Consider the following 14,414-nt stretch of genomic DNA (forward strand, 5'->3'; position numbering starts at 1 on the left):
GCCACGGTACCATGCGCTCTGTCTGGATGTATCGCAATGGTGAGGCGCACACAGCCTTTAGCCGGCATGTCGCAGTTCATGTACTTCAGCGAGTCAAAGCCAAAGTTCCTCTCCCCCAATTCCCTATTCCAACCATGGCTCAGATAACCCCCACTACAGTCTCGTTGTGGAAGTACAAGAGACGTCAAAGAACCGACAAGAAACACTTGCGTTAAAGTGTGTGCATTCACACACACATGTGGCGCTCGCATGGTCGTGTCTCATTGGCGGGCCAACGTCTCTGGGCGGGCCAGGCAGAGTAAGGGGAGGAGCTTAGATGCTTTGTGACAACATACCTAAAGACATTCCAAATCAGCGTGCTTGAGCCTCCGTTTTTTCAAAGGCGAGCAGAACAGCTAGTGCTCGTTTTACACTAAACGTAAGTTTTAGCCACTGGGGGACCATAGGCAGGCTAGGGGAACTCATCTTTATGTTAGATAACTTAGAAAACATGAAAAAAATGTCATGTCATGGGACCTTTAAAAATATCAACAAACTTAGAGGATATATGTCTAAGGAGGATCTGGAAAAAATCATAGATGCATTCATCACTAGTAGGATTGATTATTGTAACGTTCTTTTCACAGGACTTCCCAAAAAATTTATAAAACCACTTCAAATGATGCAGAATAGTGCAGCCAGGGTCCTCACTAAAACAAGAAGGAGAGATCACATCACCCCAATCTTAAGGTCCCCGCACTGGCTCCCAATTAGTTAAAGAATTAATTTTAAAGCACTTCTGCTAGTTTTTAAGTCTTTGAAGGGGGTTGGGCCAAACTACTTGCATGACATGTTTAAGCAATATTCCCAAATAAGGTCCCTTAGATCACAACATAAACAATTACTACTGAAACAGACCGTCAGAACAAAGCAGGGTGAAGCAGCTTTTAGCCACTATGGTGTCCATCTCTGGAACCAGCTTCCAGAGACCATCAAAAACTCCCCCACTGTCACCATTTTTAAAACAAGAGTTAAGACCAAACTCTTTTTAGATGCTTTCGGAAGTTAATGCACATTGTTTTTATACATCTTTTTTCTATTTTCTCCATTTTTACTTTTAAATCAACTCTTTGCTGTTGGTATTCCATCTATATTTTACATTTGACTTTGCTAAAATTGTGTATGGTTCCAAATTTGTACTTTATTTTATTTATTCATTTTATTTTTTCATTTTGCATTTGTTTGAAGCACATTGAATTGCCACGTGTATGAAATGTGCTATACAAATAAATATGCCTTGCCTTCCCTTGGAATGTCTTGCCATCAAGTGGGCATTGGACAGCCTTCGGTATTATCTACTTGGACGGAACTTTGATTTGGAAATGGACCACCGGGCATTGAGCTGGATCAACTCCATGAGGGATAAGAACTCCTGTGTCACCAGATGGTACTTGGCATTACAGCCATATTGCTTCAATATTACTTACAGAGCTGGAAAAACGAACTTGCTTGCCGATTACCTGTCCCGCCTTCCTGAACTTGCAGTTCCTGGAGAGGAGGGAGGTGATGTGACAGTTTGACCACTGTCCCTGTCTGTTTAACTGCCTATCAATAGCGCACATTGATGGATAGTGTATGAACAGCAAACCTTCAAGCATACAGTATATTCAAGCTATTTATTCAAGCAACACTCACAAACAATCTCTCCCTCTCATCATGGCTCTGTACTGCAGACTAAAAGAGTCAGGGTGGGGCTGAGGGCTTTAAATATGGCGTCAGGAAACACCTGCTGGCACTGATTGGCCCAATTTGGGCCAAACCAATTTTCCTTGTGTCAAAGGAGTACACTGGACATTGACATTGGACATTAATGAGCAACTAGCCTAAATGCACTTGTGAAAATCACTGATCTACAAGATGAAATGAACTTTAACACGCATGCTGTATTTTTGATGAGTTTATTCATGGTTGATTTGCAAAATGCCACAGTATTATAATCCCCCTGTTGATTGGGCCTGTCTAGTGGGAGGGGCCATGGGGTATAAAAGGGGTGAGCTGCTGTCTTTCTGAAAGTCTGCTGTATGCTGTTGCCAGAAGAGGTTGTCTGTGATGCTATCTACTGAGGTGATTATGCCATTATGTTGTAAATTATGGTTAAATGCATTCAGTGATTGAGTTTAATGTGCATTTATTTTACTCTGCAATAACTTGACTGGAACTTTAGATGTTTGGGGATAAACAGCATAGGAGTCAGGTAGCTATAATAAACCGTGTATTTCGTTTATTTAGATAAAGCATTATGAAAAAGTTTGAATGCGCAATAAAGCATCCACTGGGTAGGCTGGTAGATCTATCCAGCACACATCTAGGAGGACACGCCCACTAGTGATGTCACAATGCTGCACATTTTCAAACCTGCTTGTAATGGCTAATCAAACTCACACCTGGTGGTATGAAAGGTCCCCTATAACCAGTGATTTAGTCTCTCTGGTCTCTTTGATGAAAGCTTCCTCCTCACTCACTCACACAAACACACTCACTCGCGCACACAGTAAGGTGAATTGAATAAAGATTTTTTTCGTTTTGAAGTATGAATCTAAATCAGTCAAATCCGACTCATCCCTTTAATTAAAAAAGCACAACTGATGTGATGTGTATGTTGAATATAAATCACTGATAATGTGTGAAGGGGATTGTAGTGGTTTAACTCATTTGAAATTTGGACCTTGAGTAAACTGTTCCTTCCTTCAAAGGTCTATCATGGATATTTAACTGAAGTTCTGTGAGTATCCCAACTTAACCATGAAGATGAACTGCAAACTGTAAGTCATTAATTTCTCATTACTCTTGGGCACATTGATGTATTTTTGCTTCCTGGTGAGTTAACCCGTTGGCTAAAGGTTGATCTGAGTAGTAAGGATGTTTTATTGGTTCATTGGTTTCTTAGGTGTTTGGTTTATGTTGGTTTTAATGTTTTTTTTAAAATGGTTACGAGATCCAAGTTATTGTTGTAAGCTGGAGTAATTGGTTGGGTTCTGATGTCTTAAGTCTTCTTTCCAGCTACTTTCCTGAGCTCTGCATCTTCAACACACGAGTGTTGCTTTACTGATGAGGGTGTGGTCTGAGTGAGCGGAGGTGCATACTGGGATACAGAGCTGTCTGAATTCTACAGGTCTGTAGGCACGCCCCCTCAGGGGAAACCAAGTGTTTCAGAAACCGTCGTGACGTCAGTTACATGGACTGGAATGTTCTTTAAGATGGAGACGGGATTCAGAAGGAGAAACGCCAGGGGGAGATGAGGGGGCTCCTCATCTCAACAGCTGAAACACAACTTCAGTCTGACAGAGAGAACCATGGAACACATTCAACAGTCCCCTCCATGCATCGTGAGTCCTCATGAAAAGTTTAATTTCCAAGAAGGTCTTATTTGGGGCCATCCCCATATGGATCCTGCTCCTCAAGAGCCAACCCCCCTCCACTGAGTGGTCTTCTGAAGAGATGACTTCCTTCCTGTCCTCAGGCTGATTAAAGCTGCACTGTTTGCATCTGTGAAGGCCCCTCATTCAGGAAACCACTGGACTACAAAGAAATGACTTCAGAAACGTTGAATCAACCTGGGACACATTTTGGAGACGCCAAGCATAATCTATCACCAATGTGGGACGCCACTGAAAAATGTTGCACACAATTAACTTCTCTGGAGACATTGGTTGTTCTGTTCTGGGTGCCCTGGCAGGAGAGCTGGGGTTGGATGATGGAACGTTATTTGGCATGAGGTTTTTACCCTGCATGATTGTTTGGCCTTTTATGGATCAGTGTTGTGTGTGTGTTTGGGTTTGACATGAGATGGATTTTTTCATCGCTAGGGTTCTACTGTGTGTGTGGGTGTGTGTGTGTCTCCCACTCACACCTGGTATGGGGTTCTACGTGCCTGTCCTGGGTTCTGTGTGTGTGTGTGTGTGTGTGTGTGTGTGTGTGTGTGTGTGTCCGGCTTGCTTTGACAGTGATAATGTTCATACGGGGGTCTGTGTGATTGGCTTGGGATATTGGAGTGGGCAAATAAATCATACCTGATGGACGGCCACACGTTTACTTAAGGGCCTCCAGTAGACATGAAGAGCCCTGAGCGATGCTCCGGAGCGAGATCCAACACACTGGGCAGGAAGGAGAGTATCCAAATCAAGGGTAAAAGGATGCAAGCGGCGTGTTCAGATCAGTGACTTCAAACTAGGACTACACCAATCAGGATCAATGGAGGATGGACACCAAAAGGAATTCCACAAGGAGAGTGTGACGTTGGAAAGGGACCTAAATGGATATTCAAGATGACCTTCAGACCTGTAATGAGACGGCTCTTCCTACCAGCCTGGATTGATGGAGAGCCCTGTGGATCTTGTCTTGCTCTCAGTTGCACGTCTTCTCAGGCTGAACTCTAATTGTCTCGGACAGGACTAGCTGAACAATTGGTTCCCTTAAATCAGAACCAATCCGGGAACTCCATCTAGTGCGCTCTTCGAGCTGAAGTTGTGCTCTTCAGCTGAGGAGGTAAGGAAACCTTCACTGGGGCTTCAAGATGTAAAGAGGAGAATGTTTCAAAGTGTTCCATGGTACTCTGATGAAGACCGTTGGTGTGTTCCACTGGCTGAGAGGAAGAACCCACACATCTTCCTCTTGGCCTTTCTCCTCTCAGAATCCTGGCGCCATCTTGAAGGATATTCCAGCTCATGTAACTGATGTCACGACAGATTCACAAACACTTGGTTTCTCCTGAGGGGCGTTTCTATAGAACTGAAGACTTCAGACGGCACTGTATCCCAGCATGCATCTCTGCTCACTCAGACCACACCCCCATGAGTAGGATGCAACACTCTTGGGATGGAGATGTAGTGTTTTATAAGTAACGAGGGAGCAGACTAAGGGGATTAGAACGTAATGGAATGTCAAGTCTAAATCTTTAAACCATGAAGATGGTTGGAAAAGTCAGGAATTTGGCTTATTTTTAATATGGGCAGTCCTTTCACTCGGATGCTCACTTGAAATGTACATGCGTTGGCTGGCTGGCATGATTTGCTGTTGGTGATGAGGCGGTCAGGGTGACGTTGCAGGGCTATGGTCGGCTCTCTGTGAGCTCAACGTTTAGATTTTCTCTGGTTTGTACCCTGAATAATCTAGATAATTGTAAAATGTAGACACGGTTTTGCATTGAATGATTCCAGGATTTTAGGTTTAAAGTTGTTGTGCATGGTAGTTTGGTTCTTCGTATGGTTTTGAGTGATTATAACTTGTACACACTGGGTGCATAATAATGTAATGTTACACTGAATAGTATTAATGACCAACAGCAACAAACAGATCCCCTCAAGGTAAGTCTGTTGGCTGTATTTTAATGAAGACCATCGCTGGACTTCAGGATCTTCCTCCGTTCAGCTCAAGGTGAGGCACTGGTTACGTTTTTTCTTTGGTTGGTTCCGGCTGGAATGTTCGGATTCCAGTCGGACGGTTTGTGCTTCCCGCCGTGGACGGTTCTGAGTGCGGTCACTTGATTTAGTCCCAATGGTTAGCATAGAAAGTTGTAGTCTTGACAACCATAAGAACACTGACACGAATTTCGTACAATATGTTAATTTCCGATGGTTGCGCCGTACTTTTAACCACGTTGACGGGACTCTCGCTGCGTACAAAACGGCGTTCTACTTGCGGCCCAATTTTTGGTGAAGGCTGAAAATCATTTCAAGGTGGAAGACAAGTTGAGTAAATTTGATTTAATATTGATACTTCTTAGTGTTCATTGTTACTTCACTGTTACTTGCTGATATAAACCTCCTGCTGTAGCTCAAAGGTGAGGCTGAGAGGCTTGGGACCGGAGGCTTGTGGTGCCAGGATGGACCGGAGACTGAGGCTGGAGACCAGGGGCCTGCAGCACCGGACCAGAGGGTAACCATCACCAAGCTCATCTGAAACACTAAAATCCTCAGAGGTTTAGGTCTGGTTTTGATCAACTTATGACTTTACATCTGTGCCAAGCTGTGATTTGAGTTAATTCATACCGGTTTTGTGTAGGAGTCATATGAGCCATTATTGTTTCTGGTGCTGCTATGACCGTAGTGGATGAATTGCTGAACGCAAAAATCTGCAGACGTTGTCTAATTTAAGTGTTTAAATATGTTTTAAATTAGTCTTCCATTTTACAAGTGAACCTCAGATGCAGGAGGTGGGGTGTATTGCGCCCCAAGGTGATTTACTGCTGAGACCAAGTGTGTTTGTAACCAGACCAGGAATCCATGGCTGAAGGAGCTGATGGAGGCCCTGCCTGGTGGAGGAGCCATGCTGAAAGCCCTGCCTGGTGGAGGAGCTGACGGAGGCCCTGCCTGGTGGAGGATGTCTGTCGTGGGGTAGAAGTGACCATCACACTCACTGCCACTTCTCGTAGAATACCGCTACCACAAACCACCGGCGTTTGTACCAATATACCAGACGACTACATCCGTTTTACCACACATTGAAGCAAGACTTCTGCTCTTTGTTCCAGACCAGGACTCTTTCTGAGGAGAGCAGATGGAGGGGCTGAGACGCTGGAGGACAACTAGGAATCAACCAACAAGGATTCCTCGTAAGTTTGTATTTGCTTACATGGTTGAACTAAAGGGCAAAATAGAGCTGTTACTTTGACATGCGTTAACAAACTACCGCTGTGTTTTCTTACTAGAACGTGTTTCTGGAGCGGAGGCGAGCTGATGGGGGAGCCGTGAATCTGGAGGATGACGTCACTCTACCAACAAAGATTGTAAGTTTGTATTAACCTGTATCCACAAAGTGGAAATAAAGGGCTTAAAATTAAGACAAACTACAAGTTTGTTACCAGACATTGGGACCAGACTTGCGCTTTTTGTTTCAGACCAGGACTCTGGCTGAGGAGAGCTGATGGGGAGCCATAAAGTAAGCAGAGTGGACTTAATGCAGGATTAGTTTGTCCAGTAGAAGTTAAGGCGTACTAGTACTGTGGTTGGTTACCAGACAAACTACAGCTGCTACTTTGTAACGCGCCATTAGATCCCAACTACTCCTGTGTTTGTGACCTTACATTAGAGACCAACTACTACTGTGTTTGTGACCTTACAATAGAGACAAATTACGTTTGTAACCAGACCAGGAATCTGGAGGACTGACGGAGAAGCTGTACATCTGGAAGGCAAATCCTGAGGACGATCAGGACTCTACCATCAAGGATTCCTCGTAAGTTTGCATTATCTGGATATAGTGGACTAGGTAGGGGGTTGGGGGTTCAACTCTCAAACCAATGGTGCCGGGTTCAAGTCCTCAGAATACAGTGATACGTCCTTGAGCAAGGCGCCCTAAAGCCTGCCTGCTCCTTAATGACGTCTCTTTGGTTCAGATAATGTTGCATCTTTTGAATATTGAACCTAATCAATGTCCTTGTTTTGTCCGGGCAAACACGCATGAGCTGAACCTCACCTGATCCTGTTTGGTCGGGGGCAGACGCACCTGAGCTGAACCCCACCTGATCCGGACATCCTGCTGGTCCCGTCTCCTCAGTTCATCTGAGCCTCTTCCTCCAGAAGACATGCTGAGCTCGGCGGTCTGAGGCTGATGTATCAATGACCTCCAGTGGGAGTGATCTTCTTGACCCCACATGTAGCCGTGTGCTTCCACACGCCTTTCCCTCACGTCTGTCACTAACCTCATTACTTCACTACTCTCTACTCCTTCTCCTTCTTCTTCCTTCTCCGTGGTTCGAACCTTTACTCTGAAGGAGAATCTCCTTGAACCTTTACACTGAAGGAGCGTCTTCCTGTCCTCAGAGGGTTCAGCGTTAGGGTTGAGAGTCAGGGTTTAGAGTCAGGGACAGAGCTGGTCAGGGAGGGCTGGTTTTACATAAACCTTTTCACTTGCTTTCTGAATGGTGGTGACATTTTGAAAAGATTAATTTGGGAAAATGTTTTCCTCTTTTTTTGCTTTACAAAAATATGTATTAAACTTCTGTGTTTGTAACCAGACCAGGTATCCATGGCTGAAGGAGCTGATGGTGGAGCCGTGCTGAAAGAGCGGATGGAGGAGCCGTGCTGACGGCCCTGCCTGGTGGAGGAGCCGTGCAGACGGCCCTGCCTGGTGGAGGAGCCGTGCTGACGGCCCTGCCTGGTGGAGGATGTCTGTCGTGGGGTAGATGGAGCCTGACTCTGTGACATCACACTCACTGCCACTTCTCGTAGAATACTGCTACCACAAACCACCGGCGTTTGTAACAATATACCAGACGACTACATCTGTTTTACCACATGTTGAAGCAAGACTTCTGCTGTTTGTTCCAGACCAGGACTCTGTCTGAGGAGAGCAGATGGAGGAGCTGAGATGCTGGAGGACAACTAGGAATCGACCAACAAGGATTCTTCGTAAGTTTGTATTTACTTACATGGTTGACCTAAAGGGCAAAATAGAGCTGTTACTTTGACATGCGTTAACCAACTACCGCTGTGATTTCTTACTAGAACGTGTTTCTGGAGCGGAGGCCAGCTGGTAGGGGAGCCGTGAATCTGGAGGATGACCATCACTCTACCAACAAGGATTGTAAGTTTGTATTAACCAAAACAAAGGGGAAATAAAGGGCTTAAAAATCTCTCAAACTATGTTTGTTACCAGACTTTAGGGCCAGACTCGCGCTGTTTGTTCCAGACCAGGACTCTGGCTGAGGAGAGCTGATGGAGGAGCCAAGACTCTGTAGGACGACATCACTCCACCAACCAGGATCCTCGTAAGTTTGCCTAAAAAAAAAAAAAGAGTGGACTTGTTGTAACGCAGGATTAGTTTGTCCAGTACAAGTTACGGCATACTATCGTGTTTGTTTACCAGACAAACTACAGCTGCTACTTTGTTACGCGCCATTAGAGCCCAACTACTCCTGTGTTTGTGACCTTACATTAGAGACCAACTACTACTGTGTTTGTGACCTTACAATAGAGACAAATTACGTTTGTAACCAGACCAGGAATCTGGAGGACTGACGGAGAAGCTGTACATCTAGAAGGCAAATCCTGAGGACGATCAGGACTCTACCATCAAGGATTCCTCGTAAGTTTGCATTATCTGGATATAGTGGACTAGGTAGGGGGTTGGGGGTTCAACTCTCAAACCAATGGTGCCGGGTTCAAGTCCTCAGAATACAGTGATACGTCCTTGAGCAAGGCGCCCTAAAGCCTGCCTGCTCCTTAATGACGTCTCTTTGGTTCAGATAATGTTGCATTTTTTGAATATTGAACCTAATCAATGTCCTTGTTTGGTCCGGGCAGACACACATGAGCTGAACCTCACCTGATCCTGTTTGGTCGGGGGCAGACGCACCTGAGCTGAACCCCACCTGATCCGGACATCCTGCTGGTCCCGTCTCCTCAGTTCATCTGAGCCTCTTCCTCCAGAAGACATGCTGAGCTCGGCGGTCTGAGGCTGATGTATCAATGACCTCCAGTGGGAGTGATCTTCTTGACCCCACATGTAGCCGTGTGCTTCCACACGCCTTTCCCTCACGTCTGTCACTAACCTCATTACTTCACTACTCTCTACTCCTTCTCCTTCTTCTTCCTTCTCCGTGGTTCGAACCTTTACTCTGAAGGAGTGTCTCCTTGAACCTTTACACTGAAGGAGCGTCTTTCTGTCCTCGGAGGGTTCAGCGTTAGGGTTGAGAGTCAGGGTTTAGAGTCAGGGACAGAGCTGGTCAGGGAGGGCTGGTTTTACATAAACCTTTTCACTTGCTTTCTGAATGGTGGTGACATTTTGAAAAGATTAATTTGGGAAAATGTTTTCCTCTTTTTTTGCTTTACAAAAATATGTATTAAACTTCTGTGTTTGTAACCAGACCAGGTATCCATGGCTGAAGGAGCTGATGGTGGAGCCGTGCTGAAAGAGCGGATGGAGGAGCCGTGCTGACGGCCCTGCCTGGTGGAGGAGCCGTGCTGACGGCCCTGCCTGGTGGAGGAGCCGTGCTGACGGCCCTGCCTGGTGGAGGATGTCTGTCGTGGGGTAGATGGAGCCTGACTCTGTGACATCACACTCACTGCCACTTCTCGTAGAATACTGCTACCACAAACCACCGGCGTTTGTAACAATATACCAGACGACTACATCTGTTTTACCACATGTTGAAGCAAGACTTCTGCTGTTTGTTCCAGACCAGGACTCTGTCTGAGGAGAGCAGATGGAGGAGCTGAGATGCTGGAGGACAACTAGGAATCGACCAACAAGGATTCTTCGTAAGTTTGTATTTACTTACATGGTTGACCTAAAGGGCAAAATAGAGCTGTTACTTTGACATGCGTTAACCAACTACCGCTGTGATTTCTTACTAGAACGTGTTTCTGGAGCGGAGGCCAGCTGGTAGGGGAGCCGTGAATCTGGAGGATGACCATCACTCTACCAACAAGGATTGTAAGTTTGTATGAACCAAAACAAAGGGGAAATAAAGGGCTTAAAAATCTCTCAAACTATATGTTTGTTACCAGACTTTAGGGCCAGACTCGCGCTGTTTGTTCCAGACCAGGACTCTGGCTGAGGAGAGCTGATGGAGGAGCCAAGACTCTGTAGGACGACATCACTCCACCAACCAGGATCCTCGTAAGTTTGCCTAAAAAAAAAAGAGTGGACTTGTTGTAACGCAGGATTAGTTTGTCCAGTACAAATTACGGCATACTATCGTGTTTGTTTACCAGACAAACTACAGCTGCTACTTTGCTACGCGCCATTAGAGCCCAACTACTCCTGTGTTTGTGACCTTACATTAGAGACCAACTACTACTGTGTTTGTGACCTTACAATAGAGACAAATTACGTTTGTAACCAGACCAGGAATCTGGAGGACTGACGGAGAAGCTGTACATCTGGAAGGCAAATCCTGAGGACGATCAGGACTCTACCATCAAGGATTCCTCGTAAGTTTGCATTATCTGGATATAGTGGACTAGGTAGGGGGTTGGGGGTTCAACTCTCAAACCAATGGTGCCGGGTTCAAGTCCTCAGAATACAGTGATACGTCCTTGAGCAAGGCGCCCTAAAGCCTGCCTGCTCCTTAATGACGTCTCTTTGGTTCAGATAATGTTGCATCTTTTGAATATTGAACCTAATCAATGTCCTTGTTTGGTCCGGGCAGACACACATGAGCTGAACCTCACCTGATCCTGTTTGGTCGGGGGCAGACGCACCTGAGCTGAACCCACCTGATCCGGACATCCTGCTGGTCCCGTCTCCTCAGTTCATCTGAGCCTCTTCCTCCAGAAGACATGCTGCGCTCGGCGGTCTGAGGCTGATGTATCAATGACCTCCAGTGGGAGTGATCTTCTTGACCCCACATGTAGCCGTGTGCTTCCACACGCCTTTCCCTCACGTCTGTCACTAACCTCATTACTTCACTACTCTCTACTCCTTCTCCTTCTTCCTTCTCCGTGGTTCGAACCTTTACTCTGAAGGAGTGTCTCCTTGAACATTTACACTGAAGGAGCGTCTTCCTGTCCTCAGAGGGTTCAGCGTTAGGGTTGAGAGTCAGGGTTTAGAGTCAGGGACAGAGCTGGTCAGGGAGGGCTGGTTTTACATAAACCTTTTCACTTGCATTCTGAATGGTGGTGACAATTTGGGAAAATGTTTTCCTCTTTTTTTGCTTTACAAAAATATGTATTAAACTTCTGTGTTTGTAACCAGACCAGGTATCCATGGCTGAAGGAGCTGATGGTGGAGCCGTGCTGAAAGAGCGGATGGAGGAGCCGGGCTGACGGCCCTGCCTGGTGGAGGAGCCGTGCTGACGGCCCTGCCTGGTGGAGGAGCCGTGCTGACGGCCCTGCCTGGTGGAGGAGCCGTGCTGACGGCCCTGCCTGGTGGAGGATGTCTGTCGTGGGTTAGATGGAGCCTGACTCTGTGACATCAAACTCACTGCCACTTCTCGTAGAATACTTCTACCACAAACCACCGGCGTTTGTAACAATATACCAGACGACTACATCTGTTTTACCACATGTTGAAGCAAGACTTCTGCTGTTTGTTCCAGACCAGGACTCTGGCTGAGGAGAGCTGATGGAGGAGCCAAGACTCTGTAGGACGGCATCACTCCACCAACCAGGATCCTCGTAAGTTTGCCTAAAAAAAAAAGAGTGGACTTGTTGTAACGCAGGATTAGTTTGTCCAGTACAAGTTACGGCATACTATCGTGTTTGTTTACCAGACAAACTACAGCTGCTACTTTGTTACGTGCCATTAGAGCCCAACTACTCCTGTGTTTGTGACCTTACATTAGAGACAAACTACTACTGTGTTTGTTACCTGATATTGGAGACAAACTACTCCTGTGTTTGTTACCTTGCATTAGAGCCCAACTGCTGCGGTGTTTGTTACCTTACATTAGAGACAAACTACTACCGTGTTTGTTACCTGATATTAGAGACAAACTACTACTTTGTTTGTTACCTTACATTAGAGACGAATTACGTTTGTAACCAGACCAGGAATCTGGAGGACTGATGGAGAAGCCGTACATCTGGAAGGCAAATCCTGAGGACCAGCAGGACTCTACCATCAAGGATTCCTCATAAGTTTGCATTATCTGGACAAAGTGGCCTAGGTAGGGGGTTGGGGGTTCAACTCTCAAACCAATGGTGCCGGGTTCAAGTCCTCAATACAGTGATGTGTCCTTGAGCAAGGCGTGTTAAAGCCTGCCTGCTCCTTAATGAATTATCTTTGGTTCAGATAATGTTGCATCTTTGGAATATTGAACCTAATCAATGTCCTTGTTTGGTCCGGGCAGACACACCTGAGCTGAACCTCACCTGATCCTGTTTGGTCGGGGGTAGACACACCTGAGCTAAACCCACCCTGATCCTGACATCCTGCTGGTCCAGTCTCCTCAGTTCTCCTGAGCCTCGTCCCAGGCTGATGGATCAATGGCCTCCAGTGGGAGGGATCTTCTTGACCCCACTTGTAACCGTGTGCTTCCACACGCCTTTCCCTCACATCTGTCACTAACCTCACTACTTCACTACTCTCTACTGCTTCCTCTTTTCTTCCTTCTCTGTGGTTTAAACCTTTTATACTGAAGGCGCGTCTTCCTGCCCTCAGAGGGTTTAGCGTTAGGGTTGAGAGTCAGGGTTTAGAGTCAGGGACAGAGCTGGTCAGGGAGGACTGCTTTTACACAAACCTCTTGACTTGCTTTCGGAATGGTGGTGACATTTTGAAAAGATTCATTTGGTAAAATCTTTTCCTCTGCTTCCCTTTACAAAATTGTATCAAACTTCTGTCAAGTGTTTTTGTTTAAATATTAAAATCCCACATTGACTTCTACATGTTTGGTGCGGTTCATTTATTTGTCCTTTTAACTTGGTTAATGTCAAGCTAAACTCCTGCAATACATTGATATACATGATTGTTATTCAACAATGTTCACATAATCCATTTTGTAAAAATAGGAAACCCCAATATTACTACTAAATTCAAGCCTATTCATGTATTTAAAGGCCCACTATGCAAGATCGGGAATTTCTTCGCTGTTTTCTTGGTTTGGCACGCACCTTTCTCTACACAGCGCCCCCTACAGCTTCGTAGTAGATATTTTACAACACTGTCGTAACAACTCGTTGACGACCCTTCCCCATGCACTTCTACGCTAGCCATGTGCATTTGTTTTCAAAGAAGCCGGCGAATGCGTGGAGCTGTCATGCCAAATTTGTACCGGCTGCCAAATTTGTACCGGGCGCGTCATCCATACGTAATCCATTCCAAACCTGCCTGGCAACAGATGATCGCGTTGTCCGTTGCCTGGCAACGGACGATCGCGTCGAATGACGTGAAAGGTTCCCGAACATTCGCGAACCTTCAAGCTCGTTCATTCGCACTAGTCCGTTATCTGTATTGTGCTATTTCGTCCTTGACCTGCTTTAAACACTCAGTTTACTTGGTAAATTTAATTAAACAATTAAATACAATACAAATATAAAGTAAAAACAAGTGTTATCTAGCGATCCGTTTTCTGTATTATGTTATTTCGTCTTTGGCAACATGAGCGCGAATGTTTTTTGAAACCCGCTTTAAACACTCAGTTTACTAGCTAAATTTGATTAAACAATTCAATACAATACAAATATAAAGTAAAAACAAGTGTTATCTAGCCATCCGTTATCTGTATTATGTTATTTCGTCTTTGGCAACATGAGCGCGAATGTTTTTTTGAAACCTGCCCGGCAACGGACAACCCTTACGTAATCAGTTGTCCGTTGCCTGGCAAATTTGGCAGCCGGTACAAATTTGGCATGACAGAGCCATATCCGAAGTAGATGAAGTGCGGACAAGGTTATACATTGTTAAAACTGTATTTGTATTGCAATAAACATAAATCCATCCTTTTTTATAGTTGACGGGGAGAATTTATATCCTAGATTATAATTGTTTTATTT

At 45.4% G+C, this 14,414-nt stretch overlaps 2 long non-coding RNA genes across 18 annotated transcripts; both read left to right on the top strand.

The window, feature by feature from the left end:
• The first annotated feature begins 1,168 nt into the window (after positions 1-1,168).
• On the top strand, positions 1,169-7,421 carry LOC130379997 (uncharacterized). 2 transcript variants are annotated; one of them, XR_008895192.1, is made up of 6 exons: positions 1,169-2,103; positions 2,733-5,725; positions 5,812-5,913; positions 6,250-6,371; positions 6,509-6,589; positions 6,686-7,421. It is a non-coding gene; the product is annotated as an uncharacterized LOC130379997 (long non-coding RNA). The 2 variants fall into 2 exon arrangements; XR_008895191.1 differs by having other exon boundaries at positions 2,733-5,913.
• A 20-nt stretch (positions 7,422-7,441) lies between these two features.
• Positions 7,442-13,677, top strand: LOC130379996 (uncharacterized). 16 transcript variants are annotated; one of them, XR_008895190.1, is made up of 13 exons: positions 7,442-8,157; positions 8,307-8,387; positions 8,484-8,562; positions 8,635-8,746; positions 8,976-9,063; positions 9,282-9,440; positions 9,845-10,238; positions 10,335-10,413; positions 10,488-10,599; positions 10,826-10,913; positions 11,132-12,098; positions 12,446-12,589; positions 12,773-13,677. It is a non-coding gene; the product is annotated as an uncharacterized LOC130379996 (long non-coding RNA). The 16 variants fall into 16 exon arrangements; XR_008895186.1 differs by having other exon boundaries at positions 7,442-7,589; positions 7,994-8,157; positions 9,282-10,238; positions 12,773-13,676; XR_008895176.1 differs by having other exon boundaries at positions 9,282-10,238; positions 11,132-11,869; positions 12,020-12,098; positions 12,773-13,675.
• Positions 13,678-14,414: the final 737 nt, after the last annotated feature.

Source organism: Gadus chalcogrammus, chromosome 3 (genome assembly GCF_026213295.1).
Source record: "Gadus chalcogrammus isolate NIFS_2021 chromosome 3, NIFS_Gcha_1.0, whole genome shotgun sequence".
NCBI lineage: Eukaryota > Metazoa > Chordata > Actinopteri > Gadiformes > Gadidae > Gadus > Gadus chalcogrammus.